At 39.7% G+C, this 22,877-nt stretch overlaps 1 long non-coding RNA gene across 1 annotated transcript in view; it reads left to right on the forward strand.

Moving 5' to 3' along the window:
- Positions 1-2,686: 2,686 nt before the first annotated feature.
- Positions 2,687-22,877, forward strand: part of LOC139184939 (uncharacterized) — a 29,286-nt gene continuing 9,095 nt past the window's right edge. The window contains exons 1-2 of the long non-coding RNA XR_011568500.1: positions 2,687-3,133; positions 21,733-21,818. This is a non-coding gene — a long non-coding RNA (uncharacterized lncRNA). The remainder of the gene's footprint in view (positions 3,134-21,732; positions 21,819-22,877) is intronic.

The raw sequence follows: 22,877 nt of genomic DNA on the forward strand, positions 1-22,877 counted from the left end.
GCACGTATCCATCTAAGTGGATTAGGTTTTTAGGGAGCAGATGGAGCTGTAGGCAATGGGAGAAAATCAGCTTGCCCTACAGGTTACAGATTGACAAGAGGAAGGCAGAGGCAACAAGGAGGACATCAGCAGGACCAGGGATATTCAAGTATTAGAGCAGGTGGGTGGAGCCAGGGAAGGGGAAGTCGAAACTGTCACAAACAGGTGGGCAGGTGGGCAGCTCAGAAAAGGCTGTGAGCAAGAAACCAGACTCAAGCTACAAACTCTGAGTTGAGGACACTGGGGAGAAGTGACCTTTGTGTGGCTAGAAATAAGAGAGGGAAGAGCTTAAAGCTGGGAAGAAATAAGTACTGGGTGGCATATCAGGGCTGTCTTGGGCATAGAAACAAAGCAGGGGGCTCCCAGAAGAGGTACAAGAGGAGAGCTTGGCCATAAAAAAGAGGCAAAAATCCATTTATTAGAACTGGGGCAGGGATAGCAGTCAGAGGGTTCAGTAAATGAAAGGCAGTGGGAAATTGAGCCATTCCCTAAATGACATGAATTTCTAAGTTTCTTCATTTCTGTTTATATATTTGATCTCTCTTTTGTGTTGGAGGCTTTCCTAGAACATCTGATGATCCTTGGCCACCAATCAACGTTTAAGAACAAAGCACTGACAGCTCTGTGTGCAAGCACAGAGGTTATCAACTGATGAGACTCATTGTGAAATAGTCAGGATGGAAGTCAAATATTTTGGGTGAGACTCAAACATCAGGATGAGGAAATCTCTGATGACATTTATCCCTTCCAAGAAGAGTTTCTGCCTGAAGAGTAAATATCTGGAAGATAAACACAGCAGTAAAAAGGGAGGGGGTTACTAGTATTCAATGTGCAGGGCCTTTCAATGCCTCTGTGATCAGCCCATGTCTCAAATATCTTCACACCTCCATATCTGAAGTTTTCTCCCTTCAGTGCTGCTTGAGAATAAATTTCAAATCTCCTGCTCTTGGTAAGAGTGTAGGTTAACTACAGGCTATATTCAGTCCAGAAAGAGATCAAAGAGCCCAGTCACTCTAGTGCTAGCTTCTTAGGGATTCAATGATGGCGATAAGCTCATTTTGCATTAGCACTTTTACTTTGAAGGTCATGTAAGTTATAGCTTCCTCCTCTCTTTTGAGGCAGTTACCACTTCTCCATCTACTTTGTGTCTCGTAAAAAGGTTGAAATCTTTCATCCTATTTTTCTTCTGTTTTGTCTTTAAGGCTTTGTAGTCTTCTCTCTTTGTGTGTGCTAAGTTGCTTCAATTGCGTCTGACTCTGTGACGCTATGGACTGTAGCACACCAGGCTCCTCTGCCATGGGTTTCTCCAGGCAAGAATATTAGAGTGGGTTGCCATGCCCCGAGCCAGGGGATCTTCCCAACCCAGGGATCGAACCAGCCTCTCTTATATCTCTTGCATTGGCAGATGGGATCTTTGCCACTAGTGCCACCTGGGAAGCTAGTAAAGGCTTCTCTTACTAGCATATTATTATGCTTTTGAGAAGAGTTTAAATTGTCATCTTTAATGAAAACTCCCTTTTGGTACCGATTGACAACATGAAAAGTGAAGTAGAATTTCAAGGGTAGGCTTTAGTGAGTTCAGTTCAGTCACTCAGTCATGTGCAACTCTTTGCAACTCCATGAACCACAGCACACCAGACCTCCCTGTCCATCACCAACTCCTGGAGTCCACCCAAACCCATGTCCATCTAGTCGGTGATGCCATCCAACCATCTCATCCTCTGTCATCCCCTTCTCCTCCTGCCCTCAATCCCTCCTAGCATCAGGGTCTTTTCAAATGAGTCAGCTCTTTGCATCAGCTGGCCAAAGTATTGGAGTTTCAGCTCTGACATCAGTCCTTCCAGTGAACACCCAGGACCAATCTCCTTTAGGATGGACTGGTTGGATCTCCTTGTAGTCCAAGGGACTCTCAAGAGTCTTCTCCAACACCACAGTTCAAAAGCATCAATTCTTCTGCACTCAGCTTTCTTTATAGTCCAACTCTCACATCCATACATGACTACAACCATAGCCTTGACTAGATGGACCTTTGTTGGCAAAGTAATGTTACTGCTTTTTAATATGCTATCTAGGTTGGTCATAACTTTCCTTCCAAGAAGTAAGCATCTTTTAATTTCATGGCCGCAATCGCCATCCGCAGTGATTTTGGAGCCCAGAAAAATAAAGTCAGCCACTGTTCCCACTGTTTCCCCATCTATTTGCCATGAAGTGATGGGACCGGATGCCATGATCTTAGTTTTCTGAATGTTGAGCTTTAAGCCAACCCTTTCACTCTCCTCTTTCACTTTCATCAAGAGGCTTTTTAGTTCTTCACTTTCTGCCATAAGGGTGGTGTCATCTGCATATCTGAGGTTATTGATATTTCTCCCGGCAATCTTGATTCCAGCTTGTGCTTCTTCCAGCCCAGCGTTTCTCTTGATGTACTCTGCATATAAGTTAAAGAAGCAGGGTGACAATATACAGCCTTGACGTACTCCTTTTCCTATTTGGAACCAGTCTGTTGTTCCATGTCCAGTTCTAACTGTTGCTTCCTGGCCTGCATACAGGTTTCTCAAGAGGCAGGTCAGGTTTCTGGTATTCCCATCTCTTTCAGAATTTTCCACAGTTTATTGTGATTCACACAGTCAAAGGCTTTGGCATAGTCAATAAAGCAGAAATAGATGTTTTTCTGGAACTCTCTTCCTTTTTCCATGATCCAGTGGATGTCGGCAATTTGATCTCTGGTTCCTCTGCTTTTTCTAAAACCAGCTTGAACATCTGCAAGTTCACGGTTCACTGAACTTTGCTGAAGCCTGACTTGGAGAATTTTAAGCATTACTTTACTAGCGTGTGAGATGAGTGCAATTGTGAGGTAGTTTGAGCATTCTTTGGCATTGATTTTCTTTGGGATTGGAATGAAAACTGATCTTTTCCAGTCCTGTGGCCACTGCTGCATTTTCCAAATTTGCTGGCATATTGAGTGCAGCACTTTCACAGCAACATCTTTCAGGATTTGAAATAGCTCAACTGGAATTCCATCACCTCCACTAGCTTTGTTCATAATGATGCTTCCTAAGGCCCACTTGACTTCACATTCCAGGATGTCTGGCTCTAGGTGAGTGATTACACCATTGTGATTATCTGGGTGGTGAAGATCTTTTTTGTACAGTTCTCTGTGTATTCTTGCCACCTCTTTTTAATATCTTCTGTTTCTGTTAGGTCCCTACATTTCTGTCCTTTATTGAGCCCATCTTTGCATGAAATGTTCCCTTGGTATCTCTAATTTTCTTGAAGAGATCTCTAGTCTTTCCCATTCTATTGTTTTCCTCTACTTCTTTGCACTGATCGCTGAGGAAGGCTTTCTTATCTCTTCTTGCTATTCTTTGGAACTCTGCATTCAAATGGGTATATCTTTCCTTTTCTCTTTTGCTTTTCGCTTCCCTTCTTTTCACAGCTATTTGTAAGGCCTCCTCAGACATACAGTAAAGTTATTATAACAGGTCTTGATGGAAAAAAATGACAATTATTCTGATAACTCATGGGGAACAAGAAAGTGTATCAAAGCCTCCTTAGTGGTCTTACTTTAACTCTTCATTGGGTATGAATGGGACTGGACTTACTAGGCAGAATTGACTCAGATTTTCTCCAGAAAAGTGGCTTTACCTAAATTACCAGCCAATTTCACTGCCAGTTGATATCTACTGTTACTTGCTTTTAGAGACCTTCCATTATTCTTATTTCCCCTTAGAAACAGTTTGCCCATTCTCTGATAATTACTTGAACTCATGGTGAACATACCTCACAAGCACACAAAGATGAACTTTATATCCGACTGATTTATTGGTGAGTGATTCCCAAATGCTACTGGTGCAAGATGCCTGTCTGACTTTATGTGAACAACTTGGGCAGTCTCTTAAAAATAATAGAATTGCAGATCCTACCACCACCACCCCCCATGCCTAGAAGAACTGATTCAATAGGTAGAGTATACAGGATTTTGACAAGGTAATTCTGAGTTACTGTTATAAAACAGTCATTTCATTGACTTATTCATACTTATTCATATTGTTTATTTTTAGATGACTAGTGCACTAGTCAAAAAGTATGAATAGACAGTTTTTGCCTTTGAAGAATTATTATTTAGTAGAAAACACAGGGCCTTTTCTGGTGGCTCAGATGGTAAAGAATCTGCTTGCAATGAGGGTGACCTGGGTTCAATCCCTGGGTCAGGAAGATCCCCTGGAGAAGGGAATAGCTACCCACTCCAATATTCTTGCCTGGAGAATCCAATGGACCGAGGAGCCTGGGGGACTACAGTCCATGGGGTTGCCAAGAGTTGGATACAACTGAGTGACTAATACACACACGCAGATGACACAGACTTAACAGAAAGAATTTTAATTAAAATCAGTGTGTAATTATGAGGACAAAGTGAATCAACTAAAGTACTGTGGACATTTGGAAGAGTCATAAATGACTTAGAGGGGATCAGGGAAGGTCTTATGAGGAAGTGGTCACTTAATTGGGCTTTGAAGAGTAAGTGAGGTTTCCATGGGCAGAAATGGAGAGCATTTGGGTAGGTTTTTTCAGACATATTATCAAAAGAAAGTGCTCAAAACAAAAATTATGTCATACTAGATTTATTTTCATTTTTATATATTCTGTATTGATGAGCATAAGTAAATATTCCAAGTCAAACGTTTAAGTTTTCAGATATTTTCAAGAGCTTTAATTCATATTAATAATCATTGTCACATACTTACTAAGTACCCATCATGTATTGAAATCTGTAAGCTGATATAGGACAAATTACAACAATAGCCTAAAATTTGTCTGCCTTGAAGAAGCTAGGAAATAATAAGACACAGAAATATTAATATAAAAATACTCAATATTTTTTAGTAAATATTTTGATAATGTTCCTTATTCTTTCAACTTGATCCACCTCTCCTCTAATTAGTATGTAGATTGATTCTTATTGTAGATCAGTTTTTGGGTAAAGATGAACATTTTTTTAAGCTTCTATTTTAATATCATCAACCAGCAATACTTCCTCCTGTAATAATAGGGGAACGTTTTATACTGTCCTTCCCTTATTCTATTTATAGTTAAAAGTCATTTTTAAATTTTCCCTTTCCTCTCAAAGGTCCCATCTCATCTCTTGCATTGCTTTTCCAATTTTACATCAATATGTCTTTGCTATTTCTTGGTAATCTTTGCTTTCTTTATTAGTTTCAAAAACAATATTCCCTTTATATTAGCTTCAAGCTCTTCTTTCAGTTAAAGTACAAAATTATGTTGGAATTTCTCCAGAACTTTTTCAAAGAAAAATGCTAATGATGGTAGTGTGATGCACTCTGTATATCATCATTAAAATGATTAAAACTGTTATAAAACACCTTTTTGTGCTCTGCAGTGTACAAAGAAATGGAAATTATTGCTATTCTCTAGAGAATCTAATACTGAGGATGAATCAGTAAAGGACATAAATTGTGAGCAAAACATAAGCAAAGTAATATAACTGTTAAGGAAGATAAACTCTAGGCATTAATGAAGAGAAAGTATTGCAGAATACACTTGGTTTCAGAGACCATATACAGAGAAAAGTGGCATCATTATGGGATACACTTGACCATCTTTTCTTTTGACTCCACTTCAATACAACTCCTTCTCTGCATTCTGCGCTCTCTTTTCTTCTCTTTTTGTGCGCATTTCTCTTTTTCCTCCCCCAATCTCTTCTCCACTCAATGAAAGAACAGTCTCCCAGCCTTTTTGGGTCCTATAAAGAGCATTTACCCTTCTCTTAAATTGGTCCTTGCCCAGTGACAGTGGCACAGTGATTAAGAATCCACCAGCCAATGCAGGAGACACAGAAGATGTGGGTTTGACCCCTGGGTTGGGAAGATCCCCTGGAGGAGGAAATGACAACCCACTCCAGTATTCTTGCCTGGAAAATTCCCCGGACAGAGGAGGCTGGTGGTCTATAGTCCATGGGATTGCAGAGTCAGACACAATTGAGTGACTGAGCACTCAGTGACACTAAGTATGAAGAAGCTTCTTCAGTCCTAAAAAGCCACTCTGGGTGCTTCTGATCAGTTCCAGTCTCAGCTGATTGGAATCTCTGCCTTTCAAAAGCACCACCAGTTCCTCACTGAAAGCATGGGAAGACTGACATTATGGTACAGTGTCTACAGCTACTCGTATGACCTTATACCAAGCTGGATCTGAACATGCTACTTTACAAAACGTGGAGGTTTGTGGCAGGCTAAATGATGCCCCATCCCCTTGCCAATATGTCTACATCCTAGTCTCTGAAACCTATGAGTGTTACTTTATTTGGCAAAAGGGATTTTGCGAAAGTGATCGTTAAAGAACTTGAGATGGGGAGATAGTCTTACATTACCTAGGTAGACCCGAGATAATCACAACTATTCTTATCAAAGGGGCCCAGAAGGATTCAATCAGAGGAGAAGGCGAGGTGATGATGGAAGCATAAACTGGAGTGAGATGATCTGAAGATGAAAGAACTGGCCACAAGCCTATGAACACAGGTGTCCACCCTTGAAACCAGCCCCAACTGGAAAAGGAGAGCAAAAGAAATTTTCCCTCAGATTTTCCAGAAAGAACTAGCCCTCTAGGCAACTTGAGTTAGCCCAGTGAAACTGATTTCAGACTTCTGGCCTACAGAACTGAAAGAGAGTAAGTTTGTGTTGTGTTAAGTCGCTACGTTTATGGTAACTTGTCACAGCGGCCATAAGAAACTAGTACATAGTAGCACTAGATGACTTCTGTGGCTCTTTCTAATCCTAACTGCTACTTCCTAGCTATGGCCCGTTGCTAAGTGGCCTAGACTTGGCAATACTTGGGTGCCTTAAGAGATCTTGTTTTGTTTGTTTTTTTTTAAAAAAAAACATTGTTTGACATAGCAAGTGCATTCAAAGAAGGTAATTAAAGAAGAGTGTCTGCAGGTTCACATGAGATTTTGTTCCCTAAAGAATTGGTATGCAGAGAAAAACATTCATCTTCCCCTAGAATCTGAACCCAAACTTCATTCCAACTTTCTCTCCTACTATGTCCTGCTCTCCAGCCCTATCAGTCTTCCTGTCACTTCCCAAACAGGCTCTTCCATGTTCACATTTCTTGGTTGGTCCTCAGCATGAAGGGCCATGTCCCCAAAGTTCCAACCAAGTGCAAATTCTCAAAATCTCTCCCTGACCACCCAGGTCACATTTACTCTTTCCTTCTTCTATTTTCTCTAAATATATCATTTGAGTTGCTTGTGTTCAGACTCTTAAATCCACGTTCTATATAGTGCTTGCACATCAGTCTCCTCCATTAGACAGAAGGAACATGGAAGGCAATGTGCACAGCTTATTCATTTTGGTGTTTCCTGAGCAGCATCTACTAAAGTAGACGGGCCATGTTTCTGGTATCAAACTCACAGATGACTAGAGCCAAAGAATCAATTATTGTTGCTTTTCATAAGTGCAACATTTTTCTATATGAAAAGTTGTGAAGGAACATTTATTTATGAGTGCTCCGTATCTTTTTCTCCTTATGTTCTAGTGTTTTACTTTAGTGTAAATTTCCTAGGATTACCCTTCCTCTGACACACCATAAATAAGTAGGGAAAAAATTAGCCAAATCTTACTTGCAATTTTTTTCCCCTTTAAAAGTATTAAAAGTTAACTCAGGAGCCAGGGAAACTGTTAAGAGTTTTTTTTTAAAGCATGATACATTGCAATTACATAAGCCCATCTGATTTTTACCTTTACCCATCATTCTTTCTCTTCCTTAAAACTTAGGATTAGGGGCATTTTAAGAGCTTAAAAACTATTTAAAAGTGTCAGGAGTAATCATTGATAATAAGTCTTTGCCCCCGTGTTCCAAAAACAAATTCAGACTAAGTAAAGCTTGTCAATAGACCCTGAACAGTAAAGGCAATTTATTCCACCTTTTTTGTATTAAGCCATATCCCAGTCTGGATTTGATGATGGAGAACAAAGCGGTAAAATTAGTTCACTCCAGAAATACCTTCCAGTGGTAGAATGCTTGTCATCTTACTCATTTCCTTGATCATAGTTGGTGATGATGCCAAACCCTTCATTTGGATAGCTAAGGGAGCTTAACTCTTAAATCCTCAGTACACCAAAAAAGGAGATAAATAGATAGTACCAAAGTGCCTATTACCGTTATTTTTCAGACGGGTAAATAGATCCAAAGGTCAAGTTCTCATAGTATGTCTGTGAACAAACCACAAAGAGGATGAAGCTAATGGGTGCCCAGTGTTGCTTTATGACCACTTGTCTGATCAAGACAGTCAACTGAAAGCCCCTGACTTGTTTGAACACAGGCGTGTGAATTCACACATGATGCATTTGAGTGACAGCGATACTGAAGGAGAGTCCACATAACAGCTGTTCAGATTTAGCAGCAGCATCAATAATTTTATCTTTATAAACAATAAATAGATACTGGTTCTTTAAAGAAAAAAAGTCTGCTAATTCTTCTGATAACAAGAGAACATCAATGATATGTTACTATCTACAAATAAATAAACAAACCTCTCAAACTAAACCCAGGTCACCCACATATACTAACATCTTCTTTCATCATTGGTCTTCAGGGACACAAGGATGTTCTAAGTATTTTCCGGTCCATTCTCCTCTTTAAGACACAGGTCAGGACAGTACAACCTCAAGGCTAAGATTTGGGATGAATGTTTATACTGCTGCTCTCTCCCATCAAAAGAATTACAATGACATAACAACCTGAATATCTCTGGAAAAACCTAAGGGGAGAGGTCTTTATTCCAAAAAAAGATCTAGCAGCTAAAGCAGGACAGAATAAAAAGTGCCTGGTTCAGAAAATCTGGCCAAGTCAGTGCATTCTGTACAAAGTAAGTTTTATCTGTTGTCTAGTAAAAAAAAAAAAAAAATGTAGGAACACATTGTGAATGTGAATTTTCAACAAATATATGTGCATTCTGGATTAGTTAATTATTCTATTGCTTTTTAGTACCTTGAAAGGTAAATTTAAAGTTAAGTGTTTGATCTGTATATTTTGAGGACTGCTGCTGCTGCTGCTGCTAAGTCGCTTCAGTCGTGTCTGACTCTGTGCGACCCCATAGACGGCAGCCCACCAGGCTCCCCTGTCCCTGGGATTCTCCAGGCAAGAACACTGGAGTGGATTGCCATTTCTTCCTCCAATGCATGAAAGTGAAAGGTAAAAGTGAAGTCGCTCAGTCGTGTCCGACTCTTAGCGACCCCATGGACTGCAGCCTACCAGGCTCCCCTGTCCATGGGATTTTCCAGGCAAGAGTACTTGAGTGGGTTGCCATTGCCTTCTCCGATTTTGAGGACAGAAAGGCCCAGATCTGGGATAGGAAACTGCCAAGCTAGAAATGGTTCTTGGCAGAATTCCATCTGGCCATCCACTGATTTTCTAAAATTAAGTGTTCTTTGCTTTTTTCTCTAATTATTTGGATGAATAAAATTTAAGAGAAAGCATGTCATCTCAGACTTCATAATACTGGGTATAGTCAGATGTGTAATTTACAGAAGGAAGTACATCTCTGAAACTTTCATAAAAAGCACAAACCAAAGTCAGGCCAATGTAAGTTCAAATTTTGATTATGCCATTTGGCTTATGTACCCTAGGACAAGGAACTTAAACTCTCTGAGTTTCAGTCTCCTTATCCATAAAATAAAAATAACAGTACTTCTTTGCAGTGTTAATAAGTTGAAACATGTCATCAAGTCCACACACAACCTGTAGACACTCCAAAAGTGGCAGCTGTTATCCATTATATAAAGCAGCACTATTTATAGAATGGACACATAAAATATCCTTTAGAATGTTTTAAACTCTGTGAGCTTGAGTTCTAATAGACTGCCTTTTATAAACCGTTAGACCTCGTATCTCTAGCTGGCACTAAATAAGGATGTGCTAATTTGTTTAATTATATATTTTCTTCAAAACAAACAAATTATACCAACTTTCACCCAGAGCTTCCATTTCCCTTGCTTACTTTATTCATTTCATCAATGTCTCTGGAAGTAGTTTGCCACTAAATGGTAAAGAGCAAAACAATAGCAACAAAACTATTTTGGCGATAGAACAACAAATAGGCCCCAACGGAATAGAGAAAAATAATCTAAAGCAGGAAAGTCTGCCTCAGGAAGGTTGGTCTTGGCTGTCTGTGATGCTGTGTTGAGAAGGAAGTTAAGGTAATAGAATAGGGCACAGTGGATGCAATGAGGAGTAGTGGACAAGGTAGAATAATTCCAAGTTCAGCTCCAGGGAAGTCACAACCATTTATCAGCAGAGCCAGAGCTATAACCAAGGTCATCAGATTTGGACAGAAACAGCTGAGATCATAAATCACCATCCAGAGTATGTGAAGCTTTCTACCATGATGCCTTTAGCTGGGAGCTTTGGTGAATTCCATCACCCTTTCTGATCTGTTTCCTTATCTGTTAATTGAAAGGGTTGGACTAGATGAACTCTCAGATCCTTTCCAGTATTAATAGTCTATGTGCATATGTTTCTATATAGTACAACTTGGCTCTCTAGATTAAGAAGATTACATTTTTAATAGTGCTTTAGAGTTTACCAAAAGCTTTTGAAGTTACCATTCTATTTGACCTTTACAACTACTTTGTAAGTCATGCATTTTCATCCTGCAATTTTATGGAATAGTGAAAACCACTCAGTCATGTCTGACTCTTTGCAATCCTATCTACTGTAGTTTACCAGGCTCCTCTGTCCATGGGATTCTCCAGGCAATAATACTGGAGTGGGTAGTCATTCCCTTCTCCAGGGGATCTTCCTGACCCAGGGATTGAACCTAGGTCTCCTGCATTGCAGCAGATTCTTTACCATCTGAGCCAACAGGGAAGAAATTTTACAGATGAAGGAACTTAATCTCTGAGAGATCAAGCGAGTCAGCCAAGGGTACAGGATTTGCTAGCAATGGAAATGTGCACATTCAGGCCTCAAAATAAGCTGAGGGACTTAGTATTAAAAATACAAATGTATAATATACAAGAAAAAAAGTGCAAGTAAGTGAGATAGAAAGGGTTGGAGGGAGAGGTGTCAGGGAAGAGAAAATACTTACAGGCTGAAATAAGAAGCTAAAAGGCCAGAAGCACTTGTACAAATTGCCAAGGGCAGGTAAAGACTTTTCTAAAAACAAAGAAGAGGTAGCCCCACTGCTTGGCAGATGGCTTAAAATTAAAAGGCTCAAGAGGGAGGGTATAGTATATATGAATAATTATGGCTGATTTGCATTGTTATATGGTAGAAGCCAACACAGCATTGTAAAACAATTTTCCTCCAATTAAAAAATAAATTTAAAAATACTTTAAAAAAAACAGACAAGAAAGGATGAGCAAATTCTCTCCTATTTTGTTTCTGCCTTAGAAAGAGTATCTTTCAGTTGGAAAGTATAGAACATAGTAAGGCTTTGAGATCAAAACACTATCTGCCCTATTTATCCAAAGTCAAGTTCCTAGGCTTGGATAAGCTATCTCAAGTTTCTAGAAGGATCCTATTGTGATTGGAAGATCAATTTCTGAAATCTCAGCATTCATAGAAACTAAAAAAATGTTGGAAATGTAGAGATGGACAAAAGTTCCAATTTTTTTTAAAAAGCAGTTTCCAAAAATTATTGATGAATGTTTGATATCAATCTTTAACAAAGTTCTACAAAGATAGGTTGGTTAAACAGATGATATGCAGAACTTATGAAAGGAAGTACCAACCAGAGAGAGCTCCCATTAGTTGACCAAGAATAAGTCAAGGTCATGTAGCCTCATGATGAAGTTATTAGACTACCGTCAGTTTAGAAATGCTATAGATGTGGTAAATATTCATTTCTAAAGATATTTGGCACCTTTTTCTTTAATATCTTCGTAGAATCTGCTTGATAGTATAGTTAGTGGAGTCATAATAAACTGAATAATTCAAAGAGAATTGATAAACATTGATTAATCAAATTTGCACATGAGGCAAAGAAGGATAAACAATGTCTCAAAAGACAGCTCAAGATTTAAAAGAATCTCGCAGTGCTGAAACTATAGATTTAAACGTTACCAAGGATCAGTGAAAAGGTGCACTTGGGTTCTAAGAAACAACCTAAAGGGACTTGTTGGTTGCTTTGAGAAATTTGAAAATTTCTTGTGTGCTAAGGACATCATGACACTCAGTCCTAAATTCTTTGATGATATGAAGCATAATTGCATGCATATGCATAGAAGTGCTGAGAGCTATGGGTCCCACCTTCTATGAGGGACTGTCAGATCGGATACTGCACCCCTAAAACAGAGGACTAAAGAAAAGACCCAGCAGTAAATTCTCACCATGTGATTTTGACACTGAGATGGATGAAGGACAAAGACCCATGTCACATGAAGAATGTTTATGATGGCATGTGGCCTTGATTGGGGGCTTCCCAGATGGCTCAGTGGTAAAGAATTAGCCTGCCAATACAGGAGATGCAGGTTTGATCTCTGTGTTGGGAAGATCTCCTGGAAAAGGAAATGGCAACCCACTCCAGTATTCTTGCTGGGATAATTCCACAGACAGAGGAGCCTGGTGGGCTACAGTTCATGGAGTCACAAAGAGTCAGAGGTGACTGAGCATGCATGCATGCCTGAAGTGGCCTTTATTAGAAAATATATCACATTCTTAGCTGAGAAAAAGGAAAATGTTTTTAATGAATGAATGAACGGATCAGTCGACAAATGAATGTCTGAGGACAGAGTACTGATTTCTGGCCTTTTCCCCTTCCCCAAAATATGTTAGTAATGATCAGAGCTGGTAAAAGAATACCCACAATCTTCCAGAAACCTAGATTTTATTCAGAAGGCTGGTCCCCTCGTTTCTGAACTCCCTTAATGTTGTCCATTGGCCCTCTGGCATTCACAACCTTGACCAAATCGTTTTTGCTTTAATTTCTACTGGTTGTGTTTTTGAGAAATTCAGTGAAAATAAGAATTCCTAATTAGAGCACTCAGTGTTCTTCTAAAAATTGGCCGCTGGTACACATTCTCTGTTGACACACCTGTGGGAGGAAAGGACAACCAGTGAAGCACTGATGCTGAGTGCGGGGGGCCCAGGAAGGCTGGGTGGGAATAAGGTCGTGTCCGGTGTCACAGTTTTGTAATTCACACAGCAGAAGAGAAGCATGAGGAAGCCCATAGGTTCCCAAGAGAAAGGGAAGTATATGAGGGAAGAACTCATGACCTTTCATTTACAAAGACCAAATTATATACTTTATTTCAGTATAGCATAGCAACTGTTTTCTTTTTTTTCCCCCATAGAGAAATTTGACCAAAAGCTCCCGAGGGAGAAAATACAGTCAGGCAAACCTATATTTATATAGTTGAGGCTTCATCTTCAATTAGGATAAGGACTGAAAAGTTTAAACACTTCTACACAGTTTGTTTCCAGGACTCTCCTCTGTACGGCCATGCAGAGGCCACGGACCTGCAGACTCGGACCCTGAGGACTAAGACACAGCAAACTTCTTCCAATTCTGTGTCCCCACCCTCAGAAATACTCACACATACACATGCATACCATACACAGTCTGCTTCTATCTACAGATATAATTTCCTTTTATTTTTATTTTTAGTACATTAATTTACTCATAAAAACATTCCAAAAATGTACAATTTTTCCTTTTTAACACAGTGTGATAAAACATTAAAAAACCCCAAACAGAATACTTGACATTGATAATCTAAAATCAAATTAGCAGAGGATTAAATATTTACAAAACTCTATCTTTTAGAGATATTTATAGTTACATGCAACATTGCAGGATTGACATAAATGAATGGCTCAAAAATGGGAGAATTTTCCTTCATTCCTAAAAAAGAGAATACGTCCAATAGAAGATGTGAAAATATCTTATCAAAGACACTGATCATCTGATTTCATGATCCCAAATATTTAAATTTCAAGATGCAATTAACAATGCCACCCAATATGCATAGCTACAGAAAACAAATGTGTTGATGTTTACTTGCTTTGTCATGTCCAGCTCTTTGCAACCCCATGGACTGTAGCCCACCAGGCTCCTCTGTCCATGGGATTTCCCAGACAAAAATACTAAATGAATGTGTAGTGGGGAAAAAAAGAAAAAGGAGATACAGGAAAAGATGGAATCATGTTTGTTTCTATGATGCAAATGGACTGACAGGGGTTTCCATCACCACTGATACCAGGTGTAACTCTGAGGGACTCCAAGCATGGCATTTTCTTTAATTCTCATGGCAGCTCTGACAAAAAGGTACTATCATCCTTATTTTAAAGAAGAGGAGATTGAGATTTGGCAAGGGAGGTAATTCATCTGAGCCTCACAGTCCGAGAGACATAACCCATCTGCCAGCTCCAGAGTCTGTGCTTTCCCTTTTATACAACATGCACCTCCAGTGACGACAATACAGACTAACACACGAAAGTGTGATAATGACCGAATGAAGACCTAAACAGGGTGGGAGAAGAAAGAAATCCCGGCTGGCTGGCTGGGAGCAGGAAAGCCTTTGAGAAGAATAAGTCATTTGAAACGTGGAAAAAACTAGAACGTCAGCAAGTGGAGCTGCAGAGAACATGATAAAAACTTCTAAGCGTGGCCTGAAATGCACCCTAGGCAGCAATGACATTCGTCCCTCTAACTTTAGGTAGATAAAAATTAGTATCATTCTTCAAGCTCAGGTGTTGTCCTAAGAGACTGTGCCTTTCATCATTACTGATAACCATACAAAGAAAATGAACTAGAATTGCAACACAGGTTTTAAGTTCATATCACATGGCTTATAATTTAAGAATGGTTTGGATACTGACACCAGTAATCAAACAAAATAAAAGAACATCTCAATAGCTAGAGAATTTAATTCAACTTTTCTTTTCAAGGTCACACTGTCTGTGAGTAAGAGATTGGAATAAAGACCCTTGGTGAACTCAGTACTTGAACATATCCATAACAAAGCCTTGCAAGTAAAGACCAAAAAATACTAGCCTATGCTTTTTTTTTTTTAACTTCATACTGTGCCACCAGGAAATAAAATAATTCATATTTGTTAGTTAAGAAAAATTACATAAAGGTGCTATTCCAAGCAAATAACAAAACCAAACCAGGGCGATGAATAGCAGTTGGGCTTGTTTTTCAAGATTTCTCAGACAGGTGTGTTAGATTAGTAAGGACAAGAGGACCTGTACTTGCCATGTTATACTGAGATTCACACAAGAATACAGATTTTAGATGAGATGCCAGATGACAGGATGTGTGGTCAAGGTGAAGTGGAGATCCTATGGTCAAGCCTCCAGCCTTTGGGATAGGTTTAGAATGTTACTGCTATGGTCTGAATGTTTGGGTCCCCCAGAAAACTCATATAGTAAAATGCTATGCTCAGTGCAATGGTATTAGGAGGTAAGACCTTCGGGGAGTGATGAGGTCAGAGGGTGGAGTTTTCATAAATGAGATTAGTGCTCTTATAAAAGAGACCCCGCTGAGCTCATCTTCCTCCATGTGAGGACACAGGGAGAAGCCAGCAGTCTGCAACCCAGAAGAGGACCTTCACCAGAGCTCCACCACCCTGACCCTGACGTCCAGTGAGGAGACTGTTATTATTTTTTAGTCGTGAAGGCACATACAACACTTTTGCCACCCTGTGGACTGTAGGCCACCAGGCTCTCCATCCAAGGGATTTTCTAGGCAAGAATACTGAAGTGGTTGGCATTTCCTTCTCCAAGATGAGATCAGTAGATGATAATTCATTTTGGAACATGACACCTCAGGGCTTGTGATCCTCAAAAGAAATCTGGGGCAGGGAGTGGGGGAAGGGGCGGGGCTTTAAGCAAACAGTTAAAAATGTAACAGGAACAAAGTTCAAGAAATTTACAAAATCAAAAAGAACAAATTCTTGTTTCTACTACAGTTATTAATAACAATGATTAGGATAGCAGAGACTTGGAAAATGGGCTGGGCATAGCCAGATTTTTTTTAGGAACAATAACAGACAAGAGCATGAAAGAAGGAATAGGAAACAATCTAGAGGTGGGCATCTCAGTTCAGTTCAGTCACTCAGTCGTGTCTGACTCTTTGCGACCCCGTGAATCGCAGCGTGCCAGGCCTCCCTGTCCATCACCAACTCCCGGAGTTCACTCAGACTCATGTCCATCGAGTCAGTGATGCCATCCACCCATCTTATCCTCTGTCGTCCCCTTCTCCTCCTGCCCCCAATCCCTCCCAGCATCAGAGTCTTTTCCAATGAGTCAACTCTTTGCATGAGGTGGCCAAAGTACTGGAGTTTCAGCTTTAGCATCATTCCTTCCAAAGAAATCCCAGGGCTGATCTCCTTCAGAATGGACTGGTTGGATCTCCTTGCAGTCCAAGGGACTCTCAAGAGTCTTCTCCAACACCACAGTTCAAAAGCATCAATTCTTCGGCACTCAGCCCTCTTCACAGTCCAACTCTCACATCCATACATGACCACAGGAAAAACCATAGCCTTGACTAGACGAACCTTTGTTGGCAAAGTAATGTCTCTGCTTTTGAATATGCTATCTAGGTTGGTCATAACTTTCCTTCACAAACATCCATCTGGAGGTGGTGAGGGACTAATTCAGAGAGTGACCACAGGAATGACATAGGATAGCCAAATTTGAAATTCATTTTAGAGCAAAATTTCTTGAAAAAATTGGGCTACAAAGTGAGAGAGAGGGAAGCATGAGGACATTCCTAAGATTTCTGAGAACAGGTGAGTAGACATTATTAATCAGCCCAGAGTATACCAAAGTTTTCCTTTCTGCCTTGTTCTTTCCTTTGTACTCACATACCACACCTACCCCAGGCTCTGACAGGTTTCAAAGATATTGGGCCTGACTCTAATCCTGCTGGTAAGAAGAAAATAAATCATTAGCCTTTTTTAAATACTTACAATTTCTAGTGCGTGAATAAATAGCTTGTAGTACTTGAAAATAATAAATCGGGTCTTGGAACTGAAAGTAGTGATTCACTAGTGATGAATGATGCTATTGTTTAATTCCATCACTCATTACTTCATTAGTCTTCACAACATCTCTTACAAGTCTCTGCTTCTCCAAGTGGAAATTAATGCAGATCAGCTCACCTAACTCTATTATAGCCCATCCATCTCCATTCCACCTCCTTAGTACCCCAGAGACTGAAGAGCTACAGACCTTTTGTCATATGCCAGATTTCCTTACAGCTAGCCCAGAGGAAACCACCAGAAGCTCTGTTTTTTCTTAGGCAGTAAAGTATGTGAACCTATAACAACCAAGTGTTAGCCTCTCAGTCGTGTCTGACTCTTTGCGACCCAATGAACTGTAGCCCGCCAGGCCCTTCAGGCCATGTAATTTTCCAGGCAAGAATATTGGAGTGGGTTTCCATTCCCTTCTCTAGGGGATTTTGCCAACCCAGGGACTGAACCCAGGTCTCCTGCATTGTAGGCAGATTCTTTACCATCACAGTCACAAGGAAAAGCAGAGTGAAATTAGGTAGTGAGTCTAATTGAAATCAGGTCACAAATCTCAAACAAATAAAAGGCCTGTTCCTTTTAGAGATTTCTGATTTGTAGGAAGAACACTGACTTTTACTGCAATAGTAAGCTAGTTTTTTTCCTTCACTAGGTAAAATGAAGGAAAGCAGACAGACCAGGGGTAGGGTGGAGAAGGACGGAATTTGTAAATATGAGCATAAGCATTGTAAACTTTGCTGGTCAAATAGAAATTTTGGCAGTCTTACAGTTTTGGAAAGCTCCTTTTGAGATCTAGAGAGAGAAATAAAATCACTAAAAAACTGAGGCCCAAGGCTTAAGTGACGTGTAGGCAATGCTTCATAGATAATGTAAATGAAAGTCAAGGCTTAAACTCACAATATTGTTAATAATCACGATAGTTTACAGTTGTTTTTTTTAAAGACAGTGCCTCCAGAGTCTAGACCTTTTCTATTGCAAATGGGTTAACCAAGTCTCAGAGAGACGAGGTGACTAACTCAACGTCAAGCAAATAGTGATCTGATTATTTGAAGGACACACAGCTAACCCTTACGTAAGAAAAAATTTACTCATTGCCCTCAGAAAGCATGTTTTGAGAGCCAGGTGTATATTACATGCTAATAGATATGCACAGAGAAATTCGGGCGAAGTTCTTATCTCATGCTGAGAGCACTGACTCAGATGGACAGTTGTACAAAGAGCATCAGATAGAGAGTTCAGCTGAGTCTTCAAGGCCTAGGTCAAATGCAGTCTCCACCCTGAGCCATCCTAGACTCCCAGCACATGGCTGCCTCTGAATTCCAGGGCACTTCAGTCATTTCTCTGCTAGTAATTTGGCACTTATTTTTTTGTAGCTTTTACCTTAGTGCCAACCCTGTTCCAAGTGAGTTCCTCAAAACAAGCCTATGTGATGTGCCCTAGTATCATCCTCATTTAATAAATGGAGATCTAAGGGACAGAGATAGGAGGTCTCTGCCAAGGTGGAACAGGATTCAAGTCAAGGCTGTCTGGGCTCCCCCACACTCTTTTCACCATGTTAAGGCTATAGGCATCCACACCCAACTTTTTGTTCAACCTTCAGGATTACTGAGAGCAGAGTTCAGTCTGATTCATGCCTGTGTTCCAGAGAACATTTAACATAGTGCCTGGGGCAGATCTAAAAATCAAATCATTAACTAAATAGATGAATAGCAAGTAGGTGAAGATGGCATCAAGGCATCTGGGCTTAGATCACATAGGATACACACGGGCTTAGATCACATGGGATACACACGGGCTTAGATCACATGGGATACGCACGGGCTTAGATCACATGGGATACGCACGGGCTTAGATCACATGAGATACACACAGGCTGATGGAACTAGAGAAAGATGTCCTTTCTCTTTGGTCATTTCATTCCCACGTACTGCCCGCCTGCTACCTTCCTTGGGCTGCTGCACTAAAAAGAGTTAAAAAGTATGACTTGCAAGGGAAATTGTCCACTGCAGGATGACAGCAGCTCTTGATGAAACTCAGAAGAAGAAATGTGACTTTGTTGCTCTTTCTTCCCCTTCTATTTTGTTCTTCCCCAATCTGGGTGGCTCCCATGTGAAGTGACCTCGTCTTAGGTTGATGGGTTTGGAGAAGTCACTGCTGGGTTGCCAGGAAGAGAACAGTCTGACCACACCAGTGGGACAATCACCTGAACAATCTACAGGCACATGCTATAAAATATATATCCACTCACACGTATGATTCAGCCTCACTCAAATGTTCCCTGCAGTTTAGATTTGAATATTTGATTTACCCTTCCCTCATAAAGCACCATAAAATCGCCTTAGTGCATGACTCACTTTCTTTCATTTACTCACATTTCAATGATGATAATTAACCTTGGCTAATAGTTTTCTTCACTGGACTGACTCAGAGGTTGTTAAAACCAGCAAGCTCACATAATAGACAGTGGAAGATAGAAACACGCAATGCAGTTTGGCTCATGTGTTCCCACATTGACATCTAACACATCCTTGGGAACTCTCAGCTGGGAGGTATCTCGGTCAAAAGCAGGGACCCTGGAGCCCAAGTCCTCCATTTTGGTCAGTCTCATGACAGAAGTAGTTCAAGAGCCGGCAACTGGGATAGAAAAAGCAAGAAAAGGAATGGAAGTGTTTTCTTGTTATTATTATATTTTATAATAAAACTGTGTATTTGATTATCTATTTGGCTTTAAATTACATGACTTGTTCCTCAAAAAGTTAAACATAGAAGTACCATATGACCCAGCAATTTTACTCCTAGGTATGTACCTAAAGAACTGAAATCAGATATTGAAACCAATATACCCACTTGCACTTTCAGAGTGGCACTATTCCCAGTAACTAGAACATGGAAAAATCCCAATGTCCATCAACAGATAAATGGGTAAACAGACTGTGGCATACACATAGAGTAGAATACTGTTCATTCATAAAAAGAAGTGAGTGCTGATACATGCTGCACTAAGGTTAACCTTGAAAACACATGCTAAGTCAAAGAAGCCAAACACAAAGGTCACTTATTAGTGACTCCGTTTATACAAGACTTTCAGAATAGGTAAATCCACAGAAACAGAAAATGCATTAATGGCAGCCAGAGGCTGAAGGAAAGGAGAAATGGGAGAATGATTGCTTAATGGGGACCATATTTTCTTTTAAGGAGATGAAGATGCTTGGGAACTAGATAAACATGATGACTATATGGCATTGTGAATGAACTAATTGCCACTGAGTTGTTCACTTAAAAATAGTTAACTTTATGTGATGTGAATTTAATGTCAGTTTTCAAAAATTGCATGCCTTCCCATTGAGATATTGTTAATATAAATAAAATTATAAACTTTCCATTCTTGGGTAAATCAATTTGGCATACAGCCTACCATATAAGGATGATGTTCAAGATACTTAATAACAGCAAGGAACACATGACCCCAGTCAGAAATGACACCCCTCATTAGTGCGAGTCAGCTGACTGTCAGCACTTCCTGGCCTTCAGACCAAAAAACCACTAAAGAATCATTTTCTATATGAGCTACGCATTGCAGGTCAGCAGGCATGATGTCACTGACTCCTCACCAACAATTCAGACTCATTTGTTAAGAGATCGTTCTTCCATTTTAGAAGAAACTAAAGTTCAGTGAGACTAAGCAATTTATTGATAATCACACAAATATTAACGGCAGAACCAGGACTCACATTCAGGCATTCTTATTTCAAACCAAGATCTCTTTAGTGCACAAAAGTCCTTTTCCTCAAGACAACTTGCATCCAAACAACGCAACTGCTACAGATTTTTTTTTTTTTTAACTTTACAGATTTTTGAAAAGGATATTGGCCCAGATTTTTAAATTAATGAAAGAAGATGGTATAAAATACCAAATGAAGAAACAGATTAGATTTCTTGAAATAAGCTCAATGGTATGGTTGCATTAATAAAAACTAGTATTTGACAGTTTAGTATTTTGCTAAAATATGTACCCTGAATATAAATATAGCAAAAAACTTTTACCCCTTCCCCAACGCTTTACCAACAAATCTGATGATAGCAAAGTGTTCAGGGCTGACCTTCACAAGAAGGCGACCTGTTGGGTCACACAGGGCCCTGTGCTCAGAGGTTTCATGGTTCAAAACCCTGCAGTTGCCACTTTGAAATTCTTAATTATTTTTGAACACAAAGTCCTGCTTTTTTATTTTGCACCAGGTACTACAAATTATGTAGCTGGACTTACCAGCTTCCAACTAATATTAATCCTTATCTGACCTACTTAGAAGAGCTATTATGAATGCTGAATAGAGGTCATGTTATAAAATTCTTTATAGTTTACAAAGCATTTTCACATAAGAGTTACTCTTCTTCAGTTAACGGTTTTGTAATTATTTAGATTCACTGTAAAGTGGCTCCTTGAGAAATATACTGCCCATCTAAACCCAGGTCTCCTGACTCTCAGGGAAGGGTTCTTCTAGAAGCTTCTACTGATGCCTTTGCAGCCTTCGGCAGTAAGTTCTAGTGATTCTTCTCCAAAAAGGCCTTGTCGTTTGCACCCTAAAGCATATGAAGAATCTCCTTGCTAATTCTCACTCTCACTTACTCTCTGTCATGTCACTCATGCCCTTCATAACACTGTCAGCATCTGTAATTATTTCTTTCTTGTTTGTTCATTATCTGTCAGCTTCACTGGAATGTAAACTCTACAAGAGCAAGAGCCTCTCTGATTTCATCAGTCAGTATGTACCTCCAGCACATGGAAGGCACTCAGTAAGTCATTTCTTGAATGAGTGAGTGAATGAAGAAATGAATGAATACTCCTTTCTAGTAGACAGGAGAAGGCTGCTTTCTGCACCAATTCTAAAGCACCATGATGTCCTTTGGTCCCACGGTCAATGGGTGGACTTTGTTGGAATGTATTGGTTCACAAATGTTTAACTATCAGCTTATTTATCTACCTGAGATTCTAAATGATAATATAAAATGGCTTTGGAATTTGTACTAAGCCAACAGTACACATGGTACAGAATGTTCTCAGAAGCAACAGGACTCATGAATAATGAAGCAGCCACTTCTCCAACTTTATGGCCCTGCCTGTCTGGTGTTCTTGCCCATAAACCTTTCACCTTCTGATCTGAATCTGGATTCTCCCCTTCCATGTGAGATAACAGATGAAATCCAAGGGAATTACCTATATCCTGATTCTTGGCTGCCACACGGACATGACAGCTTCCACCCAGCTTGTGCCTAGAGCCCTGCTATTTTATGGAAAGAATGTAATTAACACCATCTACCACAAACTTTGCTCCCCTCAGAGGCTCTGACCAAAGCAGCTTTATTCCATTCAGAATGTGAGTGCTAGATGACTCCAGATGGCAAAGCTGAATCAACAGACCCTGGCAGGAAGGCTGGGTTTATTTCACAGCAGGTAGGAATGTGCAGCTGAAGCACAAACAGAAAATTTCTTTGACCTTCCCTGAATTATGTGAATGTTTGCTGTGCTAATAAAAATCATAACCTATTGGCCTATTTGCTCCATACACAAAATTTTTTGACTAGCAAATTTACACATAGCTTTACTCACATCGATGTCATTTATACACACACAGAGAGACAAAAATTCTCTCATTACATGCTCACTCCCCTCTTGTAGAGGTATTTTTTAACATTTTAAAGTATATTTCTGTTAACATTTTAGAATATATTGTTCTTATACTCTTCCTGCCTTTAAAAACATTTATTTAAAAATAATCATAAATAGCATTTATAATAACCTTTATAAACCTATTTTAAAGTGTACCTGTGCTCACATATTAACATGTCTGAAAT

The sequence above is a fragment of the Bos indicus genome, chromosome 9 (assembly GCF_029378745.1).
Source record: "Bos indicus isolate NIAB-ARS_2022 breed Sahiwal x Tharparkar chromosome 9, NIAB-ARS_B.indTharparkar_mat_pri_1.0, whole genome shotgun sequence".
Lineage (NCBI taxonomy): Eukaryota > Metazoa > Chordata > Mammalia > Artiodactyla > Bovidae > Bos > Bos indicus.